Here is a 20547-nt window from a genome sequence, read left to right as displayed (position 1 = left end):
GCACACTCCAATGAGGTCCCTCAGCACGGTGGCTGTAAATGAATGCAGAGAACTTCTTTTTGTTTTTCACCTTTGCCTCCAATTCCAATGTGTCAATTATCATTGATTATTTAATCAGGACTTTATGGATGGATGTGCAGCTTCTTCTAATCTTTTTTTCTTTTAAGTGTTTAAAAGAATAATGCTGACATAAGTCAATTTTAGTTGTACAAATATACCTATTATGTAAAAATTGTCAGAAGCGAAATTGCAGAGTCTAAGAGAGACCATCTTTGGTATTCATTTTGTTAGCAAGAAAAAAATAGAAAGCCTGGTAATTTAGGAAAATACCAGTCACAGGAAGCCTGTAGATATCCTAGCTAGAGGTCTCCACCCCTTTCATTCGTGGTCTATTGTGACGTCCAAAGCCTGACCCAAGGAACTGATTCAGGTAGAGGCAACACCAGCTCAGTGTAGAGGGCCAGCTCTGCAAGACCTTGGCCGAGTGACTTCTGCTGCTTTTTGCTGTGGGGACTCTACTGGATAGACTAGCACATTGAGAGAGATGGAGTTTGGAAACAAAATAAGTGGTTCAGAACAATGGGATTTCTTTCAGATCTACTGGCATTTAGAAGGAGCTTGGTAAATTTAATCAAGAAACAAGGAAATGAAGATACCCAAGGAACATCAGGGGAAGAATAATGGTTGGATTTTCATTTAATTTGCCAGACACAATCCCTGAAGTAAGAAAATACCATTTCTCATGAAATTCCGGCACCAGAGTTTCAAACCACCAACCCTACGGTTAACAGCTGAACGCACTAACCAATTGTGCCACAGAAATGAATGTGGTGGAAGATCTCCATTCCAACAAGGTTATTTTACTTTTTTTCAGTCTAAACAATACGTTAGAAAGGAGGCTTCTTCTCCGTGTATTGGAAAAATGTTTTCCCATTTTTTGACTTTCATTGTTCCTATGTTAATGTATTTTAAAAACAGGTTTATAGGCTTGGCACGGTGGCTCACGCTGTAATCCCAGCACTGTGGAAGTCTGAGGCGGGTGGATCACGAGGTCAGGAGTTCCAGACCAGCCTGGCCAACACGGTGAAATCTGTCTCTACTAAAAATACAAAAATTAGCTGGGCATGGTGGCGGGCACCTGTAACCCCAGCTACTTGGGAGGCTGAGGCAGGAGAATTGCTTGAACCCGGGAAGCAGAGGTTGCAATGAGCTGAGATCACACCACTGTACTCTAGCCTGGGTGACAGAGCAAGACTCCATCTCAAAAAACAACAACAGCAACAACAAAACACAGAGGTTTGTAATAATACAGATATTATTCTTAGAGAGGAACATCAAAGTGTTAATTGAGTGGAGAGCAGGACGCCGGATAGCTGCGTTTTTCAAAATAAGTATGAGTAGAATCAAAGGAGAGACATCAGACTCAATTTATTTTCGGTTCAATAAGGAAGTTTTCACTGATAGTTCAGTTGAGAGAGAAGCCACTGGAAGGCTGTTGCATGGAAGAAAATATATTAAATGAGAAAGACACCAGCAAGAGCAGAGGGGAAAATCATTTAATGCAAAATCTGATACAAATATTAAGGGATAGTACAGTAATTTAAGGGGCCAAACCCCAGGGCACGAAACCAGAAACTGCTGTACATTAGTGCTTGGCCACCAAACTGCGAGCCTGAAATTGCGATCATACCTTGTATTTGTTTTTTAAAGAGTAAGTTGGTGACAGATTTTATTTCATTTCTTTTCTGCCTGTCTTCCTGCTTCCTCTTTTTCTTTCTGCCTTCGTCTAATTCTCCAGTATGTATACCTTCTAATAATTTTCTTCTGGGTTTTATTCTGAATATTATGATTTTCTAAATTTGTGCCTGTTTTTCTCATTTTCTTAAGCATATGTAGGTTGACCTTGGAAGTACGATGATGGGTAGGAGACGGGTGAATGTGGTGATATTCACTACCCTATTTGTCTTTCTAGTCCTTTCAGTGACATTTAAGCCCAGGAGTCAGATTACATTAGGATGATTTCCTCAACTTGGAACTGTTGATTCTTGGATGTCCTCTATTCATTTAGTCTCCCAACTAACAGTTATTGAGTGTCTGCTAAAAGCTAGGCACAGTTCTAGGCATTTGAATACATCAACAGTATGCAGCAGAGACTAGGGTGGATTTTTCAAGCTGGGGAGAAACACACAATAAACACAAAAAAGTAAATTGTATATATTTGAAGATAATAAGTTCTATGGAGCAAAGAAAAAGTCAAGCAGGGTAAGGGGACCAGGGAGTGGGAGGTATGTGGTTTGCAATATTAAACAGGCAAGTTAGGGTGGCCTCTTTGTTTATGATGTTTTGGAATGGCTTGTTGGAGTTTTGATATATCCATCTTTGTCTTTAAAAGATGTCTGTCTGAGAATCCAGGCTGAAACAGACAAAAGAGACTGGATAGATCTTTCAATAGCAATTATGAGGAGTTTTGAGAGGAGGTGCTCCCTGGGATTGGATAAAGATACCAGTTAGGAAGGATGTAAATGCCTATTACTTAGGAATAGACAAACCCCCTAATCTATTTTACAACCATGAATTATGTGTTGGCCATTTTCAGAGATTTGGGTAGGGGGCTCAATGTAGAATGCCCTTTTCTATGGATCATTATATTCCATGCCAATGGGTCTCTTGGCTAATGATTCAATGGTGCATGTGCAAGAAATGCTACTGATAAGTAATATTAGATCAAGTTTCTCAAGAGTGGCTAAAGCTGAGCAATCTCGCCACTATACTTGGAGAGGATAATATGGATGGTGTAAATTAGAATTGTATATAAGTAATAAGTTAGAATATGGACGGTTTTTTTTTTTTCCTTTTTTTTTTTTTTTTTTTGGAAATGGACATTCTTTCATGATTCATCAAAAGAATCATTGAAGAAACTGATTTATCATGCTACCTCAAGTGTTTCTTGAAAACCTGTTGAAGGAAAAAGAAATTAAATATGCTGAATTGGCTGAAAAAATATAGAAGAAGCACTTTCAGATCATATTAATATATACAAACTGGAAATAATCTATGCACACAGAAAACACTCAATTTGAAGTGACTTTTAAAGTCTTCAGCCGAGTTAGAGGCATGACAACAGAATGAAATGAAAGTCTGGACAATGTTGGCTCCACTTAATATGCAGAAGAAAAACTTCCCAACATAGATGATGATCTGAGCCATGCACATGAAAGTTGCATTTCTACAGAAAATGGGCCAAATATCTTACAGAAAATCCTGAAAGTGCTGTTTGTTCTTCACAAAGCCAGATGAGTTCCCATGAGGAAAAATTATGATAACTGGAGGTCATCGACTCTGGTTGCTGAGAAAAACTTAGCTACCTAAGAAAATAAAATGAGCCAGGCACGGTGGCTCATGCCTGTAATCCCAGCACTTGGGGAGGCTAAGGTGGGAGGATTACTTGAAGCCGGAGTTCAGAACCATCCTGGCCAACATAGTGAGACCTCATCTCTATTTTTTAAAAAATGAAAAATTTGTTGTATGCATTTTATATTTATTTTATATCTTATATATAAAGGAAAATAAAATGCATACAGCAAACAAAGTATATGGAAGCCAAGATCATATGCGGCTTTTGGGAAGAGGATCCATATGCTCCTGTTCTAACAGGGCTACTTTGGAAAGGCCCAGGACAATAGGTTTCCCTGGAATATCAGATCACCAAGAAAGGTTAAGCTAGGTGGGCTCAGAAATCTAGGATCCATAGTTATCCTGTGAGGACCAGAAGAAACTTAGGATAAAAGACAAATTATTTCCCTAGAACAATTCCATTCTGATCCAGATCTTGCTCCAAAAAGCCTTTTGACTTTGATAGACCTGCTGAATCTGAAGACTTCAGAAGTTTCAGTACACCTTAAATGGAAATGAAGTCCAATAGAAATACTACAAAGATGTACCTGATGAGAACAAGTGACTTGTCTCCACCACCTGAAAGTGGAACAGCTGGCTCAAGCATAGTTCTGCCATCTCACAGTCAGAGTCCCAAACATTCTTATGAACTCCAGGGGCATTTCACATTCCAAAGACTTCCATTTGCTCGCCCTTCTTTGGAGAGTATATACAGATGTTCCCCAAGTGCTTGTTCTCTTAAGTGATTTCCAGGACCTAACACACTCTCCATTTACAATGTCAAGTTATTCTCTCCTAATTGCTGTATTCCTCCCCTCCACTCCCATTTGAAAACCCTGAAGGTAGATGTGACCCGCACTTAGGGTTAGTTGAGCTTTCATATAAAACTCAATCCAAAGATCTGAAACCATAGTAAGGAATTCTTCAGTCCCTTGTGTCAACTAATTCTGAATTATCTGTTATTTAATGCAAATAATCTTAGTTAAGTAGTTACAAAATTGGATCAAATGGAAGCCTGATAGAATTTTAAATCTTAGTGCTTCCACTATATCCTAGAAGAGATAGTATAACTATAGTAATTGTTATTACCTAGTCTTCTATAACAAAAGCTTGAGTGGAAGTCTGACATGAGCAGTTTAGCATTTGGAGAAATTTGGAAGTGCAAAGGCCATTTTTCTATGTCATAAATTGTGTTTATTATAATTCTTAGACAAATGTTAAAATAACTTGTTTACTAATACAATTTAATTTTTTTAAAAAAATTATCTGTATATTGTCAAAATTAGCATGATAATTTGGGATACGGGAAGAAACACTGAGGACCATGGGGTAAAGTAATGTGTTGCTGGTTTTAGGGCTGTTTGAGGGAATGAGAAGTATATATTTACATGAGCACTACATATTCCAGTAACTGAGGCAGATCTAGAGTCCAGGTTTTCTGACGTTCAGATTTGGATCTTAAGCACAGGGAAAAAGGAATTTTATAAGAAATTTTAAATCATTTCCTAATTTCTATTCAATTTACTTTGCAACAAACATGTAAAGGTATAATTTTACCTCTACAATAGGTCTGGAAATAATAACACTTAAAACTTCTTGCAGTGGGGTAACTTGTAGTACAGAAACTCACATAAACACACAAATTCAATATAAAAATGATGCCAGTTATCATATGTGCCAGTTATCAAACGATTGTGTCCCAGCCCTGAATTCACCCTCAAGTACTCCAGGCTTTGAGATGCGGGGCTTGGGCTCTGCAAAACATTTTCTCTTTTGCTTGCGGTTCCCTGTTAGATTCTGACACTAGAGGGCCCCAGGAGCCTGTTGGTTCTCTGTTACTTTATTACAGGGCAACAGCCCTTCACCCTGGCAGTGATACAACAGTTTGTTCCACTTTCCAGAGTTTGAAAAGTGCCTGCAGACCTAGGCTCATTGCACCTTCAGCGGTGCCAGCGTCATCTAGGAAGTGTCTCCTTCTCAGATACTGAGTCTCAGCTCCATAAGACCCCAGTCCTAGGAGCTCCTGAGGTACTGACAGCAGCTAGGATGCACTTTCTCTTCAGAGCTCTAAGCCCCCATGCAGGGATCTCTCTTCTCACTTTCCAGTTTCTGATACCAACTCCTTTCCTTTATTCCCCACCATAGTGGGTGGGAGCTGTTTGCTGCAGTTTTCAACTCTGTGTTACCTTTTTGTGTTTTAGATTTCTAAAACCTGAGCAAACAATTCCCTGTATGAACTTCATGGTGAAATGCCTCCCGTGGTTTTTGAATTGCTGACTAATTTATTTCTCCTTGATGTCTATCCGAATCTTGCCCACCCTTTCAGGCCCAAATCTTTCCCCATGGTTTTTCTCTTTGCAGACTGGATGAATCTCCAGGTCCTCCAAATGACTACATTATATCATGCACACCTCAGTTATCGACCTCTGGGTAGTTATTTTAGTATTCATGCTTTATTACAGACTTCTAGGTTTTTATAGTCATATTGAAGACATGGTATTTTGTTATTAGCTAGCATATATGCTCTTCAGGGACAGAGAACAAACCTCAATGTTCTTGGGATGTTTTTCGTGTTTTTTTGGAAAATCAAAATGGTAAAAGTGAAAATAAATATGCCCCATCCAAACTTAGAATTTTCATTGGTTACAGAGCTGAGATGATCCAGGAAGCTGCCACCTAGCTAACAAGCCTGTCCTATTTGGGAGAGTATGGGCATGGGGGATAATTCTACGTTAGGAGAAAGGTCTTTAAGTGTTAAAAAGACAATTAGGCTGATCATGGTGGCAAACACCTGTAATCCCAGCACTTTGGGAGGCCAAGGCGGGCAGATCGCTTGAGGTCAGGAGTTCAAAACCAGCCTGGCCAACATGGTGAAACCCCATCTCTACTAAAAATACAAAAAACAAACAATAAAAAATAGCAAGGCATGGTGGCACATGCCTGTAATCCCAGCTACTCAGGAGACTGAGGCAGGAGCATCACTTGAACCTGGGAGGCAGAGTGAGCCGAGATTGCGCCACTGCACTCCAGCCTGGGCAACAGATCAAGACTCTATCTCAAAACAAAACAAAACAAAAGACAATTATTCCAAAGTATGTTCATTAATTCAGAATTCTTAACACACACTAGGGGTGACATAGACTGTACTGAGGTCAAAAAGATGGACAAGAACCAAGAGAAGAAAGAAGCAAGGGTCAGCCATGCCCCTATTCCTTCCCTGTTTCCTCTGTTTCCTAAGTCCTCACTGATGAAAATCAATGCGTGGTTTGACAGTTCAGAAATTAGTATTTGAAGACATAAAATGGTGCTGCTTGCTTTATCCTGAAAACTTGGCCCCAGAATATGTTAAGCAGTAAAGTTCAGTTCTTACCAACATACCATCTTTGGTAGACAGAATGACCCCCTCAAAGATATCTAAATCTTAATCCCTGTAACTTGTGAATATGCTGCATTTCATGGCAAAATAGACATTGCAAATGTAACTAACATTGTGAATCTTATAATAGGAAGATCATCTTGGATTTCTGGGTGGGCCTAATCACATGAACCCTTATAAGTGGAGAACATTCTCTGAATTCAGAAAGATGCAGAAGGAAGAGAAACCAGATATTTGAAATAAGAAAAATACTTGACAAGCCATTGCTGGCTTTAAGATAAAGGAGTCCATGAGTCAAGGACCTTAGTTCTAAGAACACTAGAAACTGAAAAATGCAAGCAATCTGAATGATCTTGGAAGCAAAATTTTTTTACAAGCCTCCAAATAAGAGTCCAGCCCAGCCAACACCTTGACTTTGGCCTCATGAGGTCCTGAGCAGTTGGAACACTCTGTGCCCAGACTCCTGGCTCAAAGTACTGTGAAATAAGAAATGGGTGGTGTTTTAAGCTGCCGAGCTTGCGGTGATTTATTATGGAGGCAGAGTAAAACTAATTTATCATCTTTCATGCAAGTCAATTCCTCCTCCAACTCAAAGAGCAAATATACACAAATGTCAGACAAAGGCACAAGAGAAAGGCTTTTCATAAACAAACCAGGAGAGACAGAGATTAGTCTAGTAAAACAAATGGGGAAGGAAGGGGAGATGACAGCTGTAAGTAGCAATGGGCATTCAGCCCACTCCAACATTGTAGGAAAACTGCCTAAGAGGTTCTTTCTCAAGGAGCAAGGAATCTGACTGATGTTTTCCAGGCTAACAGTCTTAAACCTCTAGGTGTTTAGGGCTAAATGGGCAGAGAGAGGATGGGGATGGAACATCATTTTTCTTTTCTTTTTTTTTTTTATTTTTTGAGATGGAGTTTCTCTCTTGTTGCCCAGGCTGGAGTGCAATGGCGCGATCTCGGCTCACTCTCTGCATCCCGGGTTCAAGCGATTCTCCTGCCTTGGCCTCCTGGGTAGCTGGGATTACAGGCATGTGCCACCACGTCCACCTAATTTTGCATTTTTAGTGGAGACAGGGTTTCTCCATGTTGGTGAGGCTGGTCTCAAACTCCCGACCTCAGGTGATCCACCCACCTCAGCCTCCCAAAGTGTTGGGATTATAGGGTGAACCACCGCGCTCAGCCTGAGCATCATCTTTCTAAAGGACAGTGCAGACTTGGTGGGAGGAAGTGATTCAGCAGGAGCAGCATCCACGGTGTCTCTCAGGGGATGATCAGTATTTCCCAAGGATAAGCTAGATTCAAGATTTTCTTAGAAAGAGCTCCTCCAAGGACTGTGTATGAGCAACTAATGAAAAGTGAACAAACAGGCTCCCTATGAAGCAAGAGAGGGCCATGCCTGGTGGCTCACACTTGTAATCCCTGCACTTTGGGAGGCCAAGGTGGGTGGATCACTTGAGGCCAGGAGTTTGAGACCAGCCTGGCCAATCTGGCAAAACCCCATCAAAAAAAGCCAGAGGAAGAAAACCACACTTTACAGCCAGACCAAGGAAGGGAAATACTAAAGGCAAATGCAGTTTCCCATCCCCAAGATGCAAATGAAGAAAGACTATCTTCCTTATTTTTCAGGCAAGCATATTCCCAGGGAAAAGCAGGAAGGTAAGACTCCTATCTGAGCTCACATATTGAAAAGAGAAATGTTGGCCAGGTGCGGTGACTCACGCCTGTAATCCCAGCACTTTGGGAAGCTGAGCTGGGCAGATCACTTGAGGTCAGGAGTTTGAGACCGGCCTGGCAAACATAGTGAAATTCCTCTCTACTAAAAATACAAAATTAGCCGGGTGTGGTGGCGGGTGCTTGTAGTCCCAGCTATTTGGGAGACTGAGGCAGGAGAATCACTTGAACCTGGGAGGCAGAGACTGCAGTGAGCTGAGATTGCACCACTGCACTCCAACCTGAGTGGCAGAGGGATGCTGTCTCAAAAAATAAAAAATAAATAAAGATAAAAAATAAAATAAAAAGAGAAATGTCAATAGCATGGGCAGAAAAGTTGTGGAAATTTTCCAAAGGTTGTTGCTTCTGGGCTTGCAGTTGCTGAGCTCTTGTCTTATATCCCAAACTGATGGAAAATGAAGGTGATGATGCTCTGACGGGTTCTTCTCCCACTGAACCCTAGTTAGGGAGCATTGACTCCCTAGGGGCACTTCTGCTGCTTAACAGGCCCACTCTAAGCAGGACACTCTCACTGAGGCAGCAGTTAAGAGGTTTTGTTTTGTTGTTTTTTTTGTTTTTGTTTTTTGAGACAGAGTCTTGCTCTGTCACCCAGGCTGGAGTGCAGTGGCGCAATCTCGGCTCACTGCAACCTCCGCCTCCTGGGTTCAGGCCATTCTCCTGCCTCAGCCGCCCGAGTAGCTGGGACTATAGGCGCTTGCCACTATGCCCGGCTAATTTTTTGTATTCTTTAGTAGAGACGGGGTTTCACTGTGTTAGCCAGGATGGTCTCGATCTCCTGATCTCGTAATTCGCCTGCCTCAGCCTCCTAAAGTGCTGGGATTACAGGCGTGAGCCACCGCGCTCAGGGGAAGTGAAGAGGTTTTGAAACCCAGGCTTACTCTGTGGTGCTGTCTCCTTTGAAGGGAAATCATGTGCCCTGAATAAAGGATCCTGGGTGTTCAGGACCAAATATACCCCAAAGGGCTGACGGCACCAGTGGTCCTACTAGGGCCTGCTTCAAAGATGAATGTTTCAGAAACGGAATTCCTGACTGAGCTAGACAGACCTATCCTAGAGCACCAGTGCCTTAGGATTGGCATTTCTCCAAAAGGAAGGCTCATGGGACTGTGCTACCAAATGCTGAGCCACTGGCCTCACTGTCAGGTGACTGTTTGGCAGGTCCCAAGTAGCCTTCTTTCTTTCAGACTGGGCTTCTATACTAGTCTAAATATAGGTGGATCAGAAGATCCAAAAGGATCTGTATGTGTAGGAGAACTAAGGGTTGGGATGCTTACAGGAATTGGTTTAGAGCAGGTATGGTTGGAGGCTTGGCAGACCTGTCAGTCTGAGGGGTCAGAGGTGGCTTGGTGGGGTCAGTGATGGGTAATGTGGTAGAAGCAGGAGTCAACCAGGAGTAAGTGACTGTTGGCCTCAAGTCTGAAGAGATGCCTGGAAGTGTCTCTGAGTTCCAGGACACCAAAGGGGTCAGCAAGTTGGATGTTTCCTAAGGCAAAGCAGCCACACAGGTTATCCCTCCAGTGGATTATAGGAAGGCCAGTGGGCCTGGGGTGTTCTGCATCACTTTCAAGCTCTCCAGCTTGGATTAGTGCTCACAAATGGAAGGGTAGTTGGAAATGGAGCAGTCCCAGCAGCAGGTAGGGTGACAGAAAGGACGGGTTGAGTGGCAGGCACAATCTCAGGGACAGTCATTGGTGGCCTCAGTCTGCTCCTTTATGACTTTGTTGATCTACCAGAGTGCAGCTTTCTTGTCCAAGTTTTCTGCAGTGACTGCATAACCAAGTTGGGGCTTTGAGGACAGGATAAGCTCCCCCTATGGCTTAGAAGGCAGTAGCAAAGTTTTGCCTTCATGGGGCCCAGAACTAACAGATGTGGTTGATGTATTCCTTGAGTTTTGTTTTGTTTTCTTCTGTGAGGGAGTGTCTTCAGCCTGAACCTCATTGTTTAATCCCCATACAGCAAAATGTGGACAGCTGTTTTTCTGTGCCCTTTTTTTTTCTTTCAGAGGGAGTCTTGCTCTGACGCCAGTCTGGAGTACAGTGGCACGATATCATCTCACTGCAACCTCAGCCTCCCGTGTTCAAGCTCTTCTGTGACTTTTTTAGGGGAAGAAGATACTGAGTACTTTAGACATCAGGAGCAGATCAGGAGGGATGGCAAACTGCAAACTGGGACCTCCTCTCTTCCCTGCCTTTGAAGTTTCCAGTAGAGCTGTAGGAGCTGCCAATGTCATTTCTGTTGGAGCTGAGGGGACCACTTGTGAATATACTGGTCAAAGGGTTCTTGGAGGGATGATGAGACGTCTTACTACAGTGGTCATCTGAACTCTGGGAATGGAGGTTTGTCTTCAAGGGACTCAGGCACCAAATAAACGGAGACTCCATTGGCCATCACAGTTGAACACCAAATATCTGGTCTCCTGGAGATTTGTTTTCCTGTCCTGGCTCAGAGAATATTGGGTCTTCCACTTTCATTTTTTTTGCATTCTCCGAGGGCCTCGGTTTGATCTCTGTGCCACAAGGGTGTGGAAGCTTTAAGGGTGCTTAGCTCAAAGTGGGCTTTGGTACTGGAAACTGGCTCACTTGGATGAGGTCGGGGGAAGCAATCTTGATGGTCACCAGACTCTTTCAGGGTGACCTGCTGGCTAATCTGTGGAAAGGAATGGGGCGAAACACATCAATGTATTCAACATTGCAAGGTCTGAAAGAGCCGGCGTCTGGAGGGCTTCTCCAAAAGCTCCTGGTCCCCCTAGGAAGGCGGCGGCGAGGGATCAGCCTTTTCCGCGTATAACTACCTTTAGTGAGTGATGTGGCTGGACCTGGGCTTTCCAGCTGGGTACTGCCTCCAAGGAGTTTAGTTGGCTGCCGATGAGACCCCGCGCAAAGCGCAGTGTTCTGGTGACAGGTGGCCGTCAGGGACGAATGATGTGCACGGGTCGTCCGGGGCCCTGGAGCCCTTCTAGACAGCTGATTCCCTAACCTGGCGAGCCAGCGCCCAGCACATGGGCACTAGGGACCACCGAGGTATAGCGGCAGCCCCAAAGAGCTTCCCCAGCCCCAGTTCTGCCACCGCCGACCCCTCCAGTTTCTCGTCCAGCCACTTCATTTATCACTTGCCTTAGCGAGGGCTTGGGAGACACCAAAGGAAAATAAATCCTGGAATGAGCCCGGGCATCAGGACTGATAGGTCCACCCGGCAGCCTTATCTCCCGCTACTGCTTAACTGCTGGAGATCTCAGCTTTGGGTTCCCGGGCACACGGGACCCCTCCCTCCGCTCTGTCCGGACCCTAAAGGCAAGTTCCCGGGGAAGTTTCCTTAACGAACAGCGGGCCTCCGGGTAGCCGGGTTGCCAGTCCAAGAATCTTCTCATTCACCTGCGCAGGGCCGCGGGACCTCACCCTTCCAGTGTGGTGCCAAGATCCAGACCGCCTGACGTGTTTTCGTGCCCCCGGGCGGTGTGTTTAATCGGTGCTTAGTTTTTACTCTCTAGTTTGAGGACCCGGCGACAGGGCTCTAGTCCCTCTTCCTGCAGCTGCGGGTGACAGACATTGGCTCTTTGGGAATCGCAGCGCGCCAGCCCAGGAGCGCCGCGCCGTCTGGGAACTGTGGGGCAGTGGTCCCTCGGGGCGGACAGAGTTTGGGTCCAGGGGGCTCGCGTTGTCTGATCCCGGCTTGAAGGGTCAGTTTGAAGACAGTCTGTTTACCTTTCCACCCACTCCGGGCCCTGGTGCGGGTAGAAGGCCACGGGCTGAGAATTTGCTGGGAGGGATCGGGAAGAAGCGTGGGAGGGCTGACTGCCTCCCATTCCTCTTTCTCTGACTTCGTGGGCGGCACTACTTCCCTTTCTCGAATTCCGAGGGCCCCTCTTCAGGTCAAATGCTGGGCGCCGCCCTTCCTAGACTACCCGAGAAATTCTGACTGTGAGCGCCAGACAGCGGCGTGGTAGCGGCCTTCCCGGGAACTGCCCCTCGGGAGAGGAAGGAACGGGCGGGGAGACGCCCTCGGTCCCTCTCATTCCCTGAGTTCCTGCGGCGGCCCCTCTCCTGGAGCTTGAGACCTCAGGGACTGAGGGTCGCAGGGAGCCTGGGACACAGCAGGCAGATGGTGCGGAAGGTGCCACCTTCATTCTAAGTCTCTAGGGGCTCTGGTTTTTCCTGCCAACTGCCCATCTCTGGCGATCTCGGGAGGAAAGGGCCAAATGGCAAATTCTCTCGCAGGAAAATTCAAGTTTCCAGGGTTTTTGCCCCACAGGTCTTTAGAGACTTTTCAGTGGGTGAATCTTCCGGGGTCCCTCTTTCTTCATCTCTCTCTCACCTACGACAACTTCAGATTGTGCACCAAGGATGGGAGGGAAGTTATCAGGAAAGGACAAGATTATATTTAGAATTCACTGGGGAGGTGGTGATTCTGAAGACAAACCATGGGATCTTGGTCCTGTGCTTCTCAAGAGTCAGGTGTGGAACTGCTTTTGCTCTTGCTTCTGGCAATGACCTCCCATAGGATCTGCATCTCCAGCCTCTCCAAACTCCAACTCATCCTACACGGGACATCAAACCTACCTTTATACTGCCCAAGGATAAAAAATTGTTTTCTCAAGGGCTCCTCAACCTTTGGGTACAAAATGAGTTCTCACTAAAGCTAATAGGGATGTTCCCAACTCACAGGCCCCAGGGAGCAGCAGGGCGTGAGGAAGGATCTAGCAGCAGGCCATCAACACCAGGCTTGATGGAGGTCTGGCAGGAGACACCTCAGTGCTGGACGTCTGGATGAGGCACCAAGACCTCAGCACAGATCTGGGGTGTGTTCACAGTGGGCTTCTTTATTAGAGTGGAGAGTGGAAAATGGAAACCATGGAAATATCCAAAAAAATTGGACTGTCTAATTAATTCAGATAAAGACATGTGATGGGAAAACAGACAAGATAGACTGTGTGTGTGAGTATCACGTATCTTGTTCCTGATACACAGTATATTATGTAAATCATACTTCTATTTATATTTTGAATTAGCTAGTGATATATATAGAGAGATGTGTTTACAAAGGCATAAAAATCAATTGAAAGGATATAGACTGAACTGTAATAAAGTGATTAACTCTGGTGTGGGACTGGATTAGCAGGAATGGCAATGTTATAGTGGTATATTGTTTCAAATTTTCTACTTGTATTATATGTTTCCAGTAACAAAACAGTGAATATAATTATAATTTTATTTATTTTTTTATTCAGCTATTTTTGAGACAGAGTTTTACTCTTGTTGCCCAGGCTGGAGTGCAATGATGTGATCTCGGCTCACCACAACCTCTGCCTCGCGGGTTCAAGCGATTCTCCTGCCTCAGCCTCCCGAGTAGCTGGGATTACAGGCATGTGCCACCATGTCTAGCTAATTTTGTATTTTTAGTAGAGACGGGGGTTTCTCCATGTTGGTCAGGCTGGTCTTGAGCTCCCAACCTTAGGTGATCCATCCGTCTTGCCCTCTCAAAGTGCTGGCATCCCAGCACTTTGGATCCTAAAGCGGGCGGATCACGAGGTCAGGAGTTCGAAACCAGCCTGGCCAATATGGTGACACCCCGTCTCTACTAAAAATGCAAAAATTAGCTGGGCGTGGTGGTGTGCGCCTGTAGTCTCAGCTACTCGGGAGACTGAGGCAGAAGGATCGCTTGAACCTGGGAGGTGGAGGTTGCAGTGAGCCATGATCGTGCCACTGCATTCCAGCCTGGGTGACAGAGCAAGACTCTGTTTCAAAAACAAAAAACAAAAACAAAAACAAAAAAAACAAAAAAAGGATGCTTTCAAAATTATACACATTGTGCAGATGTTTAATGCTCAGTTCAAAGATGAACAACAGAGAGCATGTACCTGGCCTTATTTCCCCTGGTTTTCAAGGAATCTGGATTTTTCTATTCTTTAAAAAGAAAATGGACCAAAAAATAGTAAAGTATAACTTTTTGCCATAGAAAAGACAACAAGCAAAGAAACACAAAGTCACAGATTCAGAAGACACTTGCTCATTAGCAGCTTTGTCTTTTAGCAGACTCTACAGCCATAATTCCTGATTCAGATATGCATTTTTATTGAAGATTACTTTTTTTTTTTAAACATACTAACTGAATCACAGGCCGTTTACAGTCAAAGAGGTAGCAGTGGGTAAACAGATGACACTGGAAAACAGTACAGATCACAAACAGTTCAGGGATGAAACTCTGAATGCAGCATCTTCAGTGAAACTTGAAAGGGTCTTTTTCAACATACACTGTTATGTCAATGTGGGCAACTGATTTTTGATAAAGGTGCAAAGGAAATTCCATGGAGAAAAAATAAAGTATTTTGTTGTTGTTGTTTGTTTTTTTGAGACAGGGTCACATTCTCTCACTCAGCCTGGAGTGCAGTGGCATGATCATGGCTCACTGCAGCCTCCATATCCTGGACTCAAGTGATCCTCCCACCTCAGCCTCCCAAGTAGCAGGGACTTACAGATGTGCACCACCATGCCGGGCTAATTTTCACTTTTTGTAAAGATGGGGTCTCATTATGTTGTCCAGGCTAGTTTCAAACTCCTGAGCTCAAGCACCCTCCTGCCTTCATCTCCCAAAGTGTTGGGATCACAGGCATGAACCACTGCACCTCACATAAAGTATTTTTAACAAGTGCTGTTGAAAGAATTCAGCATCCGTATGTAAAAATAACAAGCCTCCACCAAAATTTCATGCTGTATACAAAATTTCACTTAATATGGATCATAGACCTAAATGTAAAATCTAAATTAGCTATTAAAACTTTTAGAAGAAAGCATGAGAAGAATTTTGTGACCTGACATTAGGCAAAGACTTCTTAGATATTAGATACTAAGACTGGCCTAACATTTCTTTGGAGGAATGTTTATTCAAGTCTATTGCCCATTTTAAAATTAGTTGTTTTTGCTACTGAGTTGTAGGAGTTCTTTATACATTTTGGATATTAATCTCTTATCAGAGATATGATTTGCAAATATCTTCTACCATTCTGTAGGTTGTCTTTTACTTTCTATGATAGTGTACTGTGATACACAAAAGTTATTAATTTTGATGAAGTCCAATTTATTTATTTTGTTACCTGTACTTTTAGTGTCTGTCATATTTATGAAATCATTGTCAAATCCAATGTCATAAAGATTTCCCCCAATTCTTTTTCTAAAAGTTTCATAGTTTTAGCTCTTGAGTTTAATTTTTGTGTATGATACAAAGTAAGGGTCTAACCTGAATCTTTCACATTGTGAACAAATGGGAACCTGAAAGAGCCAACCTTTAAGATGGACCTTAAGTGGCTAATTGGGCCTAGATTTAAAATAGAGCCAAGTGGCATTTTATTGACTAGAGGTCACACCAATACGCTGAGATTCCTTGAAAACGCTCTCTCTGTTTAACTTAGGAACTTTCAGAGCTCATCTGAGTCAACAATCAGAGCTCACCGGTACCAACCAATCAGGGCTCAGCTGTATTGATGAATCAGAACTCAGCTGCATCAACCCATGGGAACTAAAGCAAATTTCAATCTTTAATTTGCATAAAGGGACTAATTGGGAACCTCAGCGGGAACATCTGCTATAAAACCCTCTCTTTGTCCTCTGGAACACACCTTTGTTTTTGAAGGCTTCTCCCCGTTTGCAAACTTTTCACTGGACAAAAGTCATTTTCCTGTAAATTTCTTTTCAGAGAACTTTTGTTCACAATATGTGGGTCTCTAGCATCATTTCGGAAAAGGCTCTCCTCTCCCCCATTGAATTGTCTTGCCATCCTATCAAAAATGAGTCATGCATCTGAGGATTTATTTCTGGACACTATTCTATTCCATGGACCTGTATGTCAGTCCTATCCAGTTTTAATTACTGGAGTGTCATAGTAAGTTTCAGTCAGGTCAGGAAGTTTGAATCCTCTAATTTTATTCTTATTTTTCAAGATTGGTTTGGCTATTAATGGCTCCTTGCAATTCCACATGCACTTGAGAATTTGCTTTTCCATTTAGGTGAAAAGGGCTGTTGGATTTTTAGTAGAGATTGCATTAAATCTGTAGATCAGTTTGGGTAGTATTAGTAGTGGAATATTAAGTATTCCTATCCATGAATGTGGGATGTCTTTCCATTTATTTAGGTTTTTAATTTTTTTCAGCAACATTTTGTAGTTTTCAGTATACCTGTCCTTCAGCTTCTTGGTTAGATTTATTCCTAAGCAGTTAATTATTTTAGATGTTATTACAAATGGACTTGGTTGTTAATTTCCCCTTTCTGATTATTCACTGCTGTTCTGTATTAACACAACTGATTTGTGTGTGTTGATCTTGAAAACTGAAACTTTGCTAAATTAGTTTAGTAGCTTGAGTAGCCTTTTGTGGATTTTTTGAGATTTTCTTCATAGAGGATTCTGTTATCTGTGAATAGAGATGGTTTTTACCTTTTCCTTTCCAATTTGGATGCCTTTTGTTTCTTCTTCTTATAATTTCTTCTATTATTAACATATTATATTAGTATAATCATTTGTTACAATCGATGAACTATTGTTACATTATTAGTTATCACATTATTATTAACTAATATATGTAGCATTCATATTTCCTTATTTACCTAATGTCTTTTTTAAGTTCCAGGATCCAGTCCAAGGTACCACATTTAGTTGTCATATCTCCTTAGGATCTTCTTGGCTATGCCAGTTTCTCATACACATATTTTTAGTTTTGATGCCCTGAATCCAGGATCCACTGGGACCTGATCATCTTCATTCCTCAAAACTGTAGGAATGAAGATGATCAGGTCCCAGTGGATCCTGGATTCAAAGTCCAGAGTACTAATCATTACACCAAGAGGTCTGTCAAATTTACTAATTGTTACTTTTATGGATTGTACTTTTGGAATCAAGTCTAAGAACTCTTAGTTTAGCACTATATCTCAACGTTTTTCTTCTGTTATTTTTTTTTCACAAGTTTAATAATTTTATTTAAAGAATATTACACTTAATTCAAAGGCCCACCAACGAAAGGCCAGCAGAGAGCACACTTACAATTAAACAAAATTAGGTTTATTTAGCTTCCTGTGGTAAACCAGAATGCACCCCAGAGGAACCTGCAGAAATCAGTAAGGAAGAGATGGGAAGTTCATTTTTTTTAGAAAAATAGGGTTTGGCCAGTACTGGCTGTCTTCACCTCCAGTTGAAAACACTGATTTAGCTGTTTGCTGATTTAGCTTCTGGAAGAGGTTCAAATACCAATGAATATGTCAGTTTTGGCTTAGCTTGCTTGATAGTTTTAGTTTTTATTTTCAGGTATGAACCTTGAACAAATAAAATTAAATCAAGGTTATCCAAAGGAGTTTCCAAGAGAACTATAAGGGGAATGGGTAGTTCACAAACGTAAGTTAAAATATTGTGTGGGCCTGGAGCAGTGGCTCATGTCTGTAATCCCAGCACTTTGGGAGGCTGAAGCAGGTGGATGGCTCGAGCCTAGGAGTTCGAGACCAGTCTGGGCAACATGGCGAAACCCCATCTCTACAAAAAATTAAAACAAAAAAAAAATTGAGCCAGGTGTGGTGGCGCATGCCTGTAGGCCCAGCTACTCAGGAGGCCGAGGATCACTTGAACCCTGGAGGCAGAGGCTACGGTGAGCCATATTCATACCACTGCACTCCAGTCTGGGCAAAAGATAGGGACTTTGTTTAATAAAAAAGAAACGAGGAAAGAAAGAAAGGAAGGAAGGAAGGAAGGAAGGCAGGCAGGCAAGGAAAGAAGGAAAGAAGGAAGGAAGAAAGGAAGGAGGGAGGGAAGGAAGGAAGGAAGGAAAGAAAAGAAGGAAAGAAGAAAGGAAGGAAGGAAGGAAAGAAAAGAAGGGGAAGGGAAGAAGGAAGGAAGGAAGGGGAAATCAGATAAGGGGAAGTGTTACTAGATTAAGGGTATTATAAAGATGAATAGTGGACATGTAAAGATGAAACAGATAGGAAAGGCATAACATCTTCAGAGTCTTTAATTTTTCGCACAGAGTATAATATGAATACCACTTAATGATGAAGGTATTTAAGGCCAGAGACAAAATCTTTTTTGCAATCAATTTGTTGACAGTTATTGTGTCATTCTTTATATCTGAAAATCAGTATTTTTAAGGATACAACTGTTTCAGCAACCATTAAAATATTATATTTTGACTTCATTTTTAAATAAAATTTAAAAATGTTAATTAATAGACTTTATTTTTTCCTTTTTTTTTTTTTTTTGAGATGGCGTTTCACTCTTTTTGACCAGGCTGGAGTGCAATGGTGTGATCTCCGCTTACCACAACCTCCGCCTCCCGGGTTCAAGCGATTCTCCTGCCTCAGCCTCCCCAATAGCTGGGATCACAGGCATGTGCCACCATGTCCAGCTAATTTTGTATTTTCAGTAGAGATGGGGTTTCTCCATGTTGGTCAGGTTGGTCTCAAACTCCCAACCTCAGGTGATCTGCCTGCCTCAGCCTCCCAAAGTGCTGGGATTACAGGAGTAATCCTTGCCAATAGACTTAATTTCTTTAAAGTACTTTTAGGTTTATAGAAAACTTGTGCAGAAAGTACAGAGAGATTCTATATGCCCCCACACCACCCCCACAGTTTCTTCTATTAATATATTACATTTGTGTGATATATTTATTACAACTGATGAGCCAAGATTGATACATCATTATTTAACTGAAGCCCATAGTTCCCATTAGGGTTCAGTCTTTGTGTTGTACATTATAGGAGTTTTAACAAATGTATAATGTAATATATCTACCATTACAGTATCATAAAAATAGTTTCACTGACCTAAAAATTCCCAGTGCTTTATCTATTGGTCCCTCCCCCAGCTCACCCCCATTCTGGAAAACATTGATCTTTTTACTGTCTTCTAATAGTTTTATCCTTTTCAGAATGTCATATGGTTGAAAGTATATAGTATGTAGCCCCTTAAGATTGGCTTCATTCACTTAGAAGAATGCTTTTAAGGTTCCTCCATGTCTTTTTTGTGAATTGATAGCTCATTCCTTTTTATTGCTGAATAATATTCCATTGTATAGATGTACCACAGTTTATCCATTTGCCTAGTGAAGGACTTCTTGGTTACTTCCGAGTTTTGACAATTATCAATAAAGCTGCTATAAACATCTGTGTGTAGGTTATTGTGTGGACATGTTTTTAACTCATTTGGGTAAATATTAAGGAACAGGATGGCTGCATCATATGTTATGTTTAGCTTTAGAAGAAACTGCAAAAATGTCTTCCAAAGTGGCTGTATCAGATGGCTTTTTCCCATCAGCAATGAATGAGAATTTCTACTGTTGCATATCTTGGCCAGCATTTGGTGGTGTCAGTGTTTTGGATTTCTGACATTCTAATAGCATGTAATGCTATTTCATTGTTGGTTTAATTTTCAGTTCCCTAAGGGCATACAATGTTGAGTATCTTTTCATATGGTAATTTGTCATCTGTATATCTTTTTGGTGAGGTGTCTGTTTAGATCTTTTGCCATTTTAAAAATTGGGTTGTTCTCTTAGTGAGTTTCTAAAGCCTTCTTTGAATTTTGAATACAAGTTCTTTATTGATACATGGTTTGCCAGTATTTTCTCTCACTTGTCTTTTCATTCTTCTAACATGATCTTTCACAGAGAAGTTTTCAGGGAGTTCAACTTACCAGTTATGTCTTTCATGGATTGTGCTTTTGGTGTTGTATCTAAAACAATCACCATTGCCCGGGCGTGGTGGCTCACACCTCTAATCCCAGCACTTTGGGAGGCTGAGGGAAGTGGATCACCTGAGGTCAGGAGTTTGAGACCAGCCTGACCAACATGGTGAAATCCCATCTCTACTAAAAATACAAAATTAGCCGTTCATGGTGGCACATGTCTGTAATCCCAGCTACTCAGGAGGCTGAGGCAGGAGAACTGCTTGAACCTGGGAGGCAGAGGTTGCAGTGAGCCAAGATAGCACCACTGTACTCCAGCCAGGACGACAGAGCAAGACTCCATCTCAAACAAAACAAAACAAAAACCGGCAACATTTAAAATGTAGTGGGGGCTGTTGA

This window comes from Mandrillus leucophaeus, unplaced genomic scaffold, assembly GCF_000951045.1.
Source record: "Mandrillus leucophaeus isolate KB7577 unplaced genomic scaffold, Mleu.le_1.0 Scaffold760, whole genome shotgun sequence".
NCBI lineage: Eukaryota > Metazoa > Chordata > Mammalia > Primates > Cercopithecidae > Mandrillus > Mandrillus leucophaeus.
The sequence above is the reverse complement of the archived record's forward strand: the minus strand, read 5'-3'. Positions refer to the sequence as shown.